Source organism: Uloborus diversus, chromosome 8 (genome assembly GCF_026930045.1).
Source record: "Uloborus diversus isolate 005 chromosome 8, Udiv.v.3.1, whole genome shotgun sequence".
In the NCBI taxonomy this organism is placed as follows: domain Eukaryota; kingdom Metazoa; phylum Arthropoda; class Arachnida; order Araneae; family Uloboridae; genus Uloborus; species Uloborus diversus.
This window is the reverse complement of record NC_072738.1, coordinates 101,932,008-101,945,608: the sequence shown is the minus strand read 5'-3', so window position 1 is coordinate 101,945,608 and position 13,601 is coordinate 101,932,008. Positions and strand designations below refer to the sequence as shown.

Below are 13,601 nucleotides of genomic sequence, written 5' to 3'. Positions count from 1 at the left end.
GGAGCTTGTTAAAGAACTACTTTTTTTCCCCAAAGCTTGACTTAAGGTATCATTAATGAAACAAGTATCATTAATGAATCAAACCACAATGGGTTTGGTAAGCAGAAATGATCGAAATTATGCGAGTTGTACTACAAAATACTCGTTGAAGTTACATTAAGAATTCCTCACTGCTGCAGGAACCTTTCAATGATGTTATTGAGCATTTGTTCTTGATAGAGAGTAATTTTTCAGATAGTTGTTTCGAGTAAAATTTGGATAAAATGCTAAGCCTGCAACAAAAAGCGTTTTACAAAGTTGATGTTTGAGTTAATACACCTCAAATTTAGTTATTGAAATAGAAATTAAATTCTTCTGTATTTATATTTAGTTGAAAAGAATGTATTCTTTTTCAGTTATTTATATGGTTCACTCAATTTATGTTTGTGACTAAGATCATTAATGTCGTCAGTGCAATTAATGGGTATCATTAGAGGAATCATCTGTGTGTTTTTTCTTTTTGTCTTCTTGGAAAGTTGGCAAGTATAGAAAATGAAAGTTGCAAGAAAGAGCTAATCTTTTAATAGAAAAGAATGCAAGACTGGAGGGGGGGGGGGAGCAATTCAATTTGATGTGATTAACTCTGGTGGATATATTTTTAAGTTTTCCAAAGCATCTCTAAATGACAAGATCAAAGACATATAGTATCTTTTTAAAGTTATGAATTGAAAAAAAAGTCAAACTAGTGACTGAAAAGTCAGCAATTTTATCTGCTGTGGGCAGGTAAAGGGCAGTAACTGCAAATTTTTCACTTTTTTTGCATTTTTGTCATCTATTGTACATAGGCTTTATTGTACAAGCTTTGGTATTGTACAAGCTTTGGTTTCTGTGGGGGAAAAAACCCTCGAAAAAACATCTAATTCCAATAGTTCCCTACTGTTAGTGCTGAATCCCAATTGTTTCTTCAAATATCTAGAAAACTCATCCTCTTCAAAACTATATACTGCCATTTACCTGCCCATGGCAGTTATGTACTGCTTGAGCACTTTGAATCTTATTTCTTAAAAATTTCTCAATTTTTTTTTTCTTATCCAATAAACTCCCAAAATACAGTTGATTCGACGATAGTTCAACTGTTTGTACGCGTTCGCTTAGAGGGCGCTGCCACATCCCTTGCAAGCCCTCGCGACTGAACTTTGACCCTCCGGGGTCAGTTGGTTTTCTCCTCTGAGATGAGGAAGGTGTTCTTCTTGGCCGCTGAGGCGGAATATGTATGAGTCATTCCATTTCAGATCAGGCAGGGTCTGTCACATGACCATCACCGATTTTTTTTTGAAAAAATTACAGTAGTTACAACTAAGGGACATGTGAAATATCCCAAAAGGATTTTGCAAGAAAAATTTTTTTTCTTCAGTTATAGCCTATTAAAATTCTGCACAAAATCCGCCATTTTGGAAAAAACCGGCAAAACACTCCATTTGAAATTGACACTATTTCAACAGTATTTAACCTATTTGAATAATTCTTTTTTCTAAAAATAAATAAGGACCCATATATCCTATAGATATCGTTTTTGAAAGTTTAGTTAGGTTTTTTGATAAAGAAAAAAATTCATTTTTGCGGCGAGAAAACTGCATTTTTACTGATTTTATGATTTTTTTTCTCCGTGAAAAAAAGTTTCTTTTACTAAACGGAGATGGCAGTCTAAATCCCTTATATGATAGTTTCATAACATATTTTATTATAATCCTTGGATGCATACAGCCTCGGAAATAAAATTTGAAATTTTAAAAATTTTCAAAAATTAGCGATTTTTGAAGTAATTTTACTCAGGAAACCCATTTTTTAAAAATCTAAAAATTGGCGCACTTGAACCCCATATAATGCTTAACAAGTGGGTAGACACCGCATCCCGTATTTTTTCTCATAAAATGTTTTATGATTTTTTGAAAGTGACCTTATCGCCCATGGCATGCATGTAAAATAAAAATGGGTAATAATTTCAGTAACTAAAATTCTGGTTATATTAATGCCTAATAACTACAATAAAGGTGCCCTTTATCAGGAACAGCTAAAATCTTACTAACTTTTAATAATATATCAGTAACAAACCGCTGTTGATGACCTAGTCCATTCGTCTTTTTGTAAGACTGTGTAGCCTTTAGATAGAAGAGCCTTTGGTGATTATATTAATGACTAATAGCTACGATATTGATGTACTTTATCAGTAACAGTAAAAATCTTTTTTTTTTCTTATCTAATAAACTCCCAAAATACAGTTGATTCATTTGCTTATATATGCGTTAGAACATTTTCTGTAATTAATCGTAATTTTTTTTACAAAATTTTTGTTTTTAAAGATATAACATGCTCTAAATGTTTGAGTAATTTATAAAATGCTTATCGAGTGCACAGTTTTGTTAAAAATATTATTTTGACTGCAAAAAGTATTACTTTAAAGCTGTATCTTTAATAGAAAAAAATCCTTAGGGATTCTAATGACATAAAAACACACACACACACACAAAAAAAAAAAAAAAATTGCTGAGAAAAAGCGATATAAATTTTTTTTTTTGCATAAGTGCACATAGCAAGCATGGAATAAAACCACTCATAACTTTTTAAATATTTGAACTAAGGGATGAAACTTTTTACCTGTGTTCCGAATAATTTGTAGTTTTGAAATAAGCAATAAAAAATTGTTTGATCATTTTTGAGGTACTGTAACCCCTTAAGATACATTTTGTTTTCATCAGGGTGCTTTTTTATCTTACTATGGGTAAAACTTTGGTCTTGATTTCTTTGTTTTGAAACATTAAGTATAAGTATTTTCCCACCTGAGTAGTTTTGAAACAGTTTACAGAAAAAAAAAGAAAAAAAAATCATTTCAACACTCAAAAGAAGAATCTAAAAATCAGTAGGTACCTACACAAGAAAGTGTAGCAGTAAAGTGTGTAAATTTGTAGTGCAGTCTTGAAGTAAGGCCTTTTAAAAAACTGGATAGTTGTCTATAGAGAAATATAATTAAATATTTGATTTTTAAATATGTTTTGGTATGTTTTTTAACCACTTTTTGCAGTAAGTATGATTTTATTAAGTACTCATAGGTTTTTTATAACTTTTTACCATCATTTTTTTATAATCAAATCTGCTGAAGGCTCTTAAAGAAGGAAAGTGTTGTGTCTAAAGAAAGGGATATTCTTAACGTAAAGTAATATGAATTTTACAAATTGCATTGGGAGCAGAAATCGTACTTATAATTGCAGACTGAAGAGTAATTTCAAAGGTCACCATGGGGCATCAGAAGCGTAACAGGACGCTGCCATTACTAATATTTCCTCCAAAAGTAATGTGCAACTTCTATCAAAGTTTCCTGAGCTGATGCTTCTGAAAGAGCAAGTGGGGAATTATTTTCCTCGTGCACAGTAATAATTGCATTAAACACGTGAAGCCAAATTTAGAATTTTTATATTGCAAGCCAGACTCAGAAACCATTTGCAGACTTTTAACACGTAATTAGAATCTATGGAGATTTTCCTGTAATTTAACATTTGAATGATGACTTCAAATTGCTTCAGTGCTGACTAGGGATGCCCGAAATTTCGAACATGAAAATTTTTAGTCTTACCCAGGGCCGTAGAGAGCCAAGGCAGGCCCCTAGTTAGTTTCTCCATTGTGGGCTCTCTCCCCCTCCAAAAAAAAAAAAAAAAAAGAAAAAAAAAAGAGGAAAGAAAAAAAAAGGGGAAAAATCAAAACTGCTTACTAGAAAACAATTAACTCTATTTTAAGTGCCACAACAGAAAACACCAAAAGAGTAAATTTTACAAACAATCATTAATTCTGGAATACTGCTTGCTAATTAATTGAAAAAGAAAAAAAAATCGACACATTAATTCACACATCAAAACCAATTTTTCATGCATTGATACTGGGCACATGCACAATATTGAACTTATTTCAAAGCAATCTTCCTTGCTTTTTGATTTACGAAATGATTTATAACTTCATCAAAGTTAAAGTTTCTTGAAAGCCAGTCCCAGTGCTAAAACTCTGAGTCGAGTTGCCCATTGCAATGCACTTTAGGAGCGTTTCTTGATAATAACCTTAAAATAAACATGTTTGTTGAACAGGTAGTATTTTATCAATAATAAAGCTTCGTTTATTATGTAAGATGAAAAACTATGCTTTAAAATAAAATTTCTTTGTACAATGCTATGTCTAACGTCTGAAGACAATCCTTTGAAGACTCTTCGACCTTACTTGATTTTATTAACAATCAAAGCTATGAAAGGTTCGTTTTTAAAAGCATTGCAGTTCATTTTAAAGTTATAGACGGGGAGATGGGCAAAATACACAGACGCCCCCAGTGTAAAGATACCCTTTTTGCCAGTAATACTATTCACAATTCTCAATTCAACACGCTGTCATAATTTTTTATGTTTATTATGATCGTCCATTTTGTGCAAGGGGGTGGAGGGAAAATCGATCGATGTTTATTTCTCCATGCACTTTCATCTTTAGTGAGAACAGCACATTTGTTTACAGTCAGGCTAAAAGGAAGTTCTATTCTTTACATTTTCGCTTATTCAGAGGTTTTTTTTTTTGTTTTATTGTTTGTTTCCCCCCTTTTTCTTCCTTTCTATTTTTCTTTTCTTTCTTTTTTGTGTCTGTGTCACCGCCCCCCGCTCACATCTCCAAGGTCGGTGCCCTAGTTTTGGACTAGGCTGACAAGGCCTCTCGCCGAGCCTGGTCCTACCCAAGCCTGTCATTACAAAATTTTCCAGCGTTCAAAGGGTATGTACTCAATACTAATTGAATCAAAAAACACCAGAAACCACACCCACATAGAGGTAAATTTAGTTTCTCAAAGTCAGGGGGGGGGGTCAATTGGCCCCTCCTGACCCTTCTAAATGACAGGATCAATTCTACCCTCCCATTTGGTTTCAAAGCCTTAGAAAATAAAATGGGACCAAGTTTTATAACATTTCAATAATATTTAGAGGTAGCTTAAAACAAAAGTTTGCATCATTGTTGGAAGGAAAGTATCAACAAAAAACCAAACTAATCATACATATAAAGTAAGACAAAACAACGTTAGAAGAAGCACAAATTTGTAAATTACAGCAGACACGTGTTTCGGCGTTACAGGGAACGCCTTTTTCAATGCAAAAAATAATGAGCTTATGGATGAAAAGACATCCGACAAAAGCCAAGAGCAGATAAGCATGCAGCTTAAAAGATAAAAACAGCAGATTAGCCAAACACCAATGACAAAGTTATAAACCGATCAGGAACCAATAGGAATGCAAGCAAAGGCCAAGAGCTTTCTCTTAGGTACGAACCCAGAAAGAAAGAATTCAATTGGACAAAGATTAAGCCGAAGCTTAAACAAAAAAAAAAGAAATTGTCAGTAACCGTGAACCGCAAGAAAGGAAAAGCTGAATGGAAAACCAAGAAATAAAATAAACAGAAACAAAAAATATTCGAAAAAAGGAAAAATAAAGATAAATAGAAGAAAATTGGGGGGGGGGGGCGTGTTAATCAAGACAAAAAGGTAAAAATAAACAAAGGAAGATCGATAGAAATGAATGGAAAAAAGGGGGGGGGGGATGGGGAAAGGACAGTATTAAAGATATGGGAGCCAAATGTTAGAAAAATATGGAACTGCACTAAGATCGTTAACTAAGTTAGAACTGTTCCTCAAAATACGAAAGGATTCCCAAAAGTCAAGATCTGATGAATTGGGGCATTTTTTGATAATCTGATAAGAGTTAAAATCAAAAGAGTGATTCGAATCCCAACGGTGTTGAGCAATACTAGACTTAATTAATTGTTGTTTTTTCACATAATTTTGATGCTCCTTCAAGCGAATTTTTAAAGCACGCCGAGTCTGTCCAATATAGGCAAGTTTACAACTACAATTAATTCTATACATTCCACAACAATTAAGAGGGTGAATAGGATATTTAAGAGAAGAGAATGAAAGTTTATTAATAGGAGAGAACACCACCTGGAATTGGAAACGTTTTAGAATCTTAGCAACCTGATAGCTTACAGATGGAAAGAATGGCAAAACAACCAAATTCTTTCTGATGAAGGTTCGGTTAAGAACATTAGTTTGGGATTTATTTGAAAATTTTTTATAAATGGAATCAATCAAAGTTGGCGGATAGTCTCTATCAATTGCCACAGCTTTAAGATAATTAAGTTCCACTTTGAGAAGTTCTGACAAAGAACAAATATTAATTGCGCGATAAACAAAAGAATTGAAAGCAGAATATTTTTGATTTGGAGGATGAGACGATAGTCTATGAGGAGGTAAAGAAACAGCAAAAGGTTTGCGATAAACAGTAGTTTCAAAACCAATTTCAGTACGAGAAACAAGTACATCAAGAAATGAAATGCAATTATTCCGTTCTTTCTCACAAGAAAACTGAATATGAGGATCAATGGAGTTTAAAATAGATAAAACCTCATCACTCTCAAACTGATATTGGTTCATTAGAACAAAACAATCATCAACATACCGAACATAAAATTGAAACTGCAGTTTTTGGAACAGCTTAACCTCAAAATAATGCATGTAAATATCACTAAGAATGGGGCTAAGTAAGTTTCCCATAGCCAGACCATCTAACATAATATAAAATTTCCCATTAAAAACAAAAGAACATTGCTTAAGACATTTACGGGTAAGGAAAATTAAATCCTCAATTTCCGTATTGGTGAAATGAAATTCAGAAAGTCTACTACGAAGGCATAACAATGAACCCTCGACGGGAACGTTCGTAAATAAAGAGTTAACATCAAAAGAAGCATAAAAGAATTATTTGGAACGAAAATATGAATTTTTTTAACAGACTCAACAGAATTTTTAGTAGTAAATAAATTGTGACTCCTAAGGGGAGAAAACACAGAGGCTAAATATTTTGCAAGTTTGTACGAAGCCGTACCAATATTGGAAACAATCGGCCTGAAAGGAATACCAGCTTTATGCACCTTAGGTAAAGCATAAAATCTAGCACAATTAGCAATAGATGGAACAACAGAGCGTTTAACATTTGAAGGAAAAGACTTGACAGCAGATGAAATAGTTTTTAACTCTTTATCACTAGGATCTTTAGAAATTTCAGCATATGGCCCAGAAGAAATCAAATCATTAGTTTTATCAACATAAGATGATTTGTCGAGAACAACAATTTGGCTACCCTTGTCAGCTTTGGTAACAACCAGATCAGAATTCGAAACTAAGTCTTTAACAGAACGGCTAACAGTATTAGCAAATACAGGTTTAGAAATTTTCGAGTTAAAGTCAATATTAGAAGCTATAAGATGCCGAATCGAATCTTTTTGAGAGGAAGTTAAGGCACTAAATTTAAAAGCTTTCTCAACAGGAGCAATAAGCTTTGAACACTTATATAAGGACACCCACTTAGCTCCATTCTTAGTGATATTTACATGCATTATTTTGAGGTTAAGCTGTTCCAAAAACTGCAGTTTCAATTTTATGTTCGGTATGTTGATGATTGTTTTGTTCTAATGAACCAAAATCAGTTTGAGAGTGATGAGGTTTTATCTATTTTAAACTCCATTGATCCTCATATTCAGTTTTCTTGTGAGAAAGAACGGAATAATTGCATTTCATTTCTTGATGTACTTGTTTTTCGTACTGAAATTGGTTTTGAAACTACTGTTTATCGCAAACCTTTTGCTGTTTCTTTACCTCCTCATAGACTATCGTCTCATCCTCCAAATCAAAAATATTCTGCTTTCAATTCTTTTGTTTATCGCGCAATTAATATTTGTTCTTCGTCGGAACTTCTCAAAGTGGAACTTAATTATCTTAAAGCTGTGGCAATGGATAGAGACTATCTGCCAACTTTGATTGATTCCATTTATAAAAAAACTTTCAAATAAATCCCAAACTAATGTTCTTAACCGAACCTTCATCAGAAAGAATTTGGTTGTTTTGCCATTCTTTCCATCTGTAAGCTATTAGGTTGCTAAGATTCTAAAACGTTTCCAATTCCAGGTGGTGTTCTCTCTTATTAATAAACTTTCATTCTCTTCTCTTAAAGATCCTATTCACCCTCTTGATTGTTGTGGAATTTATAGAATTAATTGTAGTTGTAAACTTGCCTATATTGGACAGACTCGGCGTGCTTTAAAAATTCGCTTGAAAGAGCATCAAAATTATGTGAAAAAACAACAATTAAATAAGTCTAGTATTGCTCAACACTGTTGGGATTCGAATCACTCTTTTGATTTTAACTCTTATCAGATTATCCAAAAATGCTCCAATTCATCAGATCTTGACTTTTGGGGATCCTTTCATATTTTGAGGAACAGTTCTAACTTAGTTAACGATCTTAGTGCAGTTCCATATTTTTCTAACATTTGGCTCCCATATCTTTAATACTGTCCTTTCCCCCCCCCTTTTTTCCATTCATTTTTATCGATCTTCCTTTGTTTATTTTTACCTTTTTGTCTTGATTGACACGCCCCCCCCCCCAATTTTCTTCTATTTATCTTTATTTTTCCTTTTTTCGAATATTTTTTGTTTCTGTTTATTTTATTTCTTGGTTTTCCATTCAGCTTTTCCTTTCTTGCGGTTCACGGTTACTGACAATTTCTTTTCTTTTTGTTTAAGCTTCGGCTTAATCTTTGTCCAATTGAATTCTTTCTTTCTGGGTTCGTACCTGAGAGAAAGCTCTTGGCCTTTGCTTGCATTCCTATTGGTTCCTGATCGGTTTATAACTTTGTCATTGGTGTTTGGCTAATCCGCTGTTTTTATCTTTTAAGCTGCATGCTTATCTGCTCTTGGCTTTTGTCGGATGTCTTTTCATCCATAAGCTCATTATTTTGTGCATTGAAAAAGGCGTTCCCTGTAACGCCGAAACACATGTCTGCTGTAATTTACAAATTTGTGCTTCTTCTAACGTTGTTTTGTCTTACTTATGACTGTTTTTCCATTAACAGAAATTAATTACATTATAAAGTTGCAATTTTTGTGCACTGTTTCAACATTAGCCATGAAATATATTCTGTAAATATGCAAATCTTTTTTTCAAGCTGTTACAGTACATACAACTCTGCAGGGTTGTACTTTGACCCACTGAATATCAATACTACAAAAGCAATAGTACATGTTTTACTGGAATAAAAAATTGAAGTTATTATTTCTGGAACATCAACACTATATTATGAAATTGATTGTTGGTTTTGATAAATGCGTAGGATTCTCTTCTATACCAGAAATACTTCTCTTTAAACAATTCCAGGCCTACTGGAGGTTCATCGATAGGGATAAATGCATTACCAAACTCAATACAAGGAGAGCGGCTGATGTCAAAGACAATAGAATGAAACTTGCTGAAAAATTGCTACACGACTCAAAAGATCGTTATCAAGAATTTCTTGAACTGATTTTAATATTTCTTCATAAAACCACTTCATGTGAAAAGAGATTTATTTTACCACGATACTTAATGGATGTTAAAAATATTGTACTGTTATAAAATATAGATATTAAACCCTTAGTTTACCATGACGTCAGTCAAAGAAAGTGGATTGCGAAAGAAATGGTATATTTGATGCACATATGCATTTAAAAGCTTAGATGACAGCTTCTCTACATCTCAAACTGCACCATGTAATGATTTTAATTTAATGGAATCTAAATAGCAGTGTAAAAATATTGATGAAGAAGTAAGAAAAATTTCACAGCTCTTTTTAACAATCAAGTACCATACTAATAAAAAAATAATTGGCTAAAGTTATGAAAGAAGTGATTGAAAAAATAATACAGAAAAGCATACTGAGATTGTGCTCAAAGTGTTCATGAAATTTGAGGACTTCCTAACTACACGAGATCAACTTCATTATTTGAAAGAATGAGTTTACACTTAGGCTTGCCAGATTTCTGAAATGTTCAACTGGGACAATGGAATGCTTCGCCCCTCTCCCCCCTAGCATTGTGAGTATTTAAAAGGGTACACACCCCTGGCTGTCTTTTAGACTTTTATAGGGCGGTTCATTCTCAATGCTGTGAGTAAATAGTTACTAATTACACTAGTCAGCACCGAAAATGCATCTGACTCAAAAATAGCTATTTCCGAATTATTTTGCCTCTCTAAACACGCAAACCACCATAAAAAATACAGAGCCAACCTGGATAGTGAATTCTCACTAATGCTCTTTCTTCCTGGCAAATAGACCCCCCCCCCCCTCCATGGGACTGACTGTTCTTCAAAACTAAAGCTGTGAGCAGTGAGCCTGAGTAAAGGTTTTACCAACATATCTTAGCAATGGAACCTAGATATCAGGGTCATTGAGCTGAGTTAATGCTCACCAAATGCTGCTGAACTATTACAAGAGATATTCCTTCTTTGACGTACAAAAAGCAATAAAAAATGAAGCGTTTACAGCAATAAGCCAAAAGTAACAGCAGCTTTCCCAAAAACAATCATTGTTTATTAAAACAGGACCTACTGTCTGTTCTCGAACTCCGCGACTAGTAGCTGCGAACGGCTCCAATTGAAAAAGGGGTGACGGTTTAAGGAAGCGCACTTCCCGATGCATTCAGTTTTTGCTTGTTCGTTACTTTCTTCTTGCTATCACAACTGTTCAGAAGAGACCTGTGCATGTGCAAATTCGAGTAAGGTTTCGCGTTAAAAGATCGGACAGTATTTAATAACATTTATTGCACAGGATTCCCCCCCCCTTTTTAACATTACCTTTAAATCAATGTATAATTGCTGTGCATCTTTCTTCCGTGGGCTTTTATGTATCTTGAAAACAAGAGCTAATGAAAAAAAAGAAACCCACTATCATATTCGTTTTTCTCGAAATTAGTAAAAATTGACTATTTAAAACCAGGATCCAGACAAAAAGTTATTTTTTGTTGACGAGTGTTATGAACCTAAAACAAAGGTAATAAATGACACAAGCTGATAAATTAAAAAATTTTACTTCTTGCGTGTTAATATTTACAAGTTATTTTAGTAAGAAAAAACGCTTTGAATGTGGAATAAAAATTTAACATTATTTACATTTACTTTTCATTGGCAGAAGACTTTTTGCAAAGTCTGTTTTGGTTTTAACCTTGTTGTAAAAATCCGCAAACTAATCCGATATTAATTTTTCAAGCCATTGTTGCTAAAGACGAAGGAATTATCCTAGATAATCCTTCCCAGTTAGTTTTTAGACTTTTTTGGTCATCTGTAATAAAATTTATCTTTTCCCGGGACATGAAGTAAACCGGTCGGGACACTGGTACTTTGTCTGAAAACCGGGACGTCTGGCAAGTCTAAGTTTACCTGATTCCTTTTTATCATAGGGTCTGCTTTGGGAGATCAAAAAAATCTGGGAGCTTTGAAAGGATTATCACAAAACACTAAAAATTATTTAAGGAATTCCAATTGTTAATAAGCTTGCTGAAAGGAAATAATATATTATAAAAGAGTTTAATCAAAAAACAACACGTTGAAAATCGATTGTGATTGTTGCTGCAGGTTGTTGAAAAACATTGCAAGCTTATACTGATATCAAAAAGAGTTTAGAAGGTTGACAGCACAAGCATATCCTTTGCTGTTTAAATATCATAGTTTCGTTTTCCACTTACTCGTTCTTTTCAACATGCAAAGTACTTGATATTTCAATGAAATAACAGTGTATTATTATCGTAGGTGAGTTTTGTTTCCTTTTGCATTCATTGCATAAAATAAAAAAATACCGAACTTTGAGGAAGTTGAGCTACCTCTTCAAGTTAAAAAATAGGAGTTAAAACTTCATAATAATCATTGTTTACACAGATAGAATCAAGTAGGAGGGTAGGACAGTAAAAATTAAAACTTTTAAAAAAGGGTTCTTTTTTGAACCACCCTAGTACTAACTTTGTATCTGCAAGAAGCATGATATAAGATTCCGAAAAGTTACGGCCCTGATTACAAACCGATGCAAATTTTTCAAATGAATAAATGAATGGTTTATTAGAAAGTGGAGAATAAAATTGGGAAGTAATAATTTTATGCCGTTTGCAGTGTGACGAGTTGAATGAAAAAATGATTGTTTTCTCTCCTTTAGTACTCATATCAGATATGCTATTTCTTTCAAACAATGAAGCTGATTTCATGTAGTTAGGTACAGTCCACAAATTTCATAAAACTCTCGACAGCTCGAAGTCCCTTGGCACCGGCTAAAACCTTCGAGATATGGTTTGAAGTTCCCCCAGCTTTCTCATATGTTTGGGACCCATTAAAAAACTTCTTCGAGTTAGTTAAGGGTGCTCTTCACTGAGAGTCTGAAAGATTCGGATCTAATGTTAACCTACGGGGAAAGTTGGAGCTTGTTTTACAAATTCCTGTAAAGTTTTCGGATCCGTTTTTTTTTCTGAGTATTTTTCAAGACCATGTCTGTTTCTTTTAGTTTTTACTTTTTTGATGTGTCAATTCTCCGATTTTTTAAAATTCGAGAAAAAATGAATTTCTTCGAAAACGAGGTACTGTTGGACATTTCGCTCTGTAAAACATCTGCAACTCGTGCTATCGAAATTTTAAGAACGCCCTGACATGCAAAATATTTCCAGCTCTCTTTTGAGATCTTGTTTGAAATAATGCGACCATTTTTTAAACAAATATCATGTTCTAACTATTGAAAAAAATTACAAAATACGTTCACTTTTTGCATTCGCTCCGCCTCCTATAAGTTAACTCCCCTTTTTGAGGGGTGAACACTAATGGGGTGTAAGATTTATTACCCTCTCATTAGTCCCCCTCAATGACCTTCGCTGGACGTCCTTTCTTCTTTCCTCTTTTCCTAAGGCTTTCTTGAAGAATCAAGTGCTTTTGAAAGTGAATCGATGTAGATGCGTGCTATTAGCTGTTAAATTAGCAACATCTGCTCTTTTTCAAATTAGTGGTTTGAAAAGAAACAGATTTGAAAGGGATATTTCTAAGTTAAATTGTTTATTAACAATATAATGAACATTGTTACAATGCTTTCGAATGCGAAAAGTTGTCATTTTTCCCTTCCAGTAGAAAAATATTTTTATATATAGATTAAATCGTATTCCAGATACTAGGTATTTTGCATCGTTTTACATGTGTTTTATGTTACTACAAATGTACACACATAAAGTGCTTTCCACAGCTCAACAAACATTTTTGAAAATAATTATACATTTAAACATATGGATATTGTGATTAACTGCAGGTTTTGAGTGTTTTAATCAAGCAATCATGTACTTGTGTTATTCCATACTTTTCAGAGCGAATCAAGCTTGTACAAATAGTATTTACAATTTAAAAACATGTTTTATATTTTTTGAAGTACGTTGCTTAAATATTATTTCTCCAACAGTGCTATCATTTTTGGAAAACTACTAAAATTCAGGACAATATTTATTCTTCCAGAAAAAAATAAGTTTCTTTTTTTTCTTTTTCTTTTGAGCAATTGCGAATGCTTATTATCCTTACTTGAACAAAGCTGATGTTGCTCTGATTTTTCAGATTGTCATGATGACAAGAATAACTCTAGCTCGTTGTTTTAATATTTACTAAGAAGTCAAATTTTCGTCGCCATGGTTACTAATCGTTTGTGTTCATTCAATGTTTAACTTAAGT

The 13,601-nt window shown here is 33.2% G+C and overlaps 1 protein-coding gene across 1 annotated transcript in view; it reads left to right on the top strand.

Annotated features, from left to right (window-relative positions):
- The window catches only part of LOC129228515 (uncharacterized), a 130,924-nt gene that overhangs the window by 14,279 nt on the left and 103,044 nt on the right, over positions 1 to 13,601 (top strand). The window lies entirely within an intron of this gene.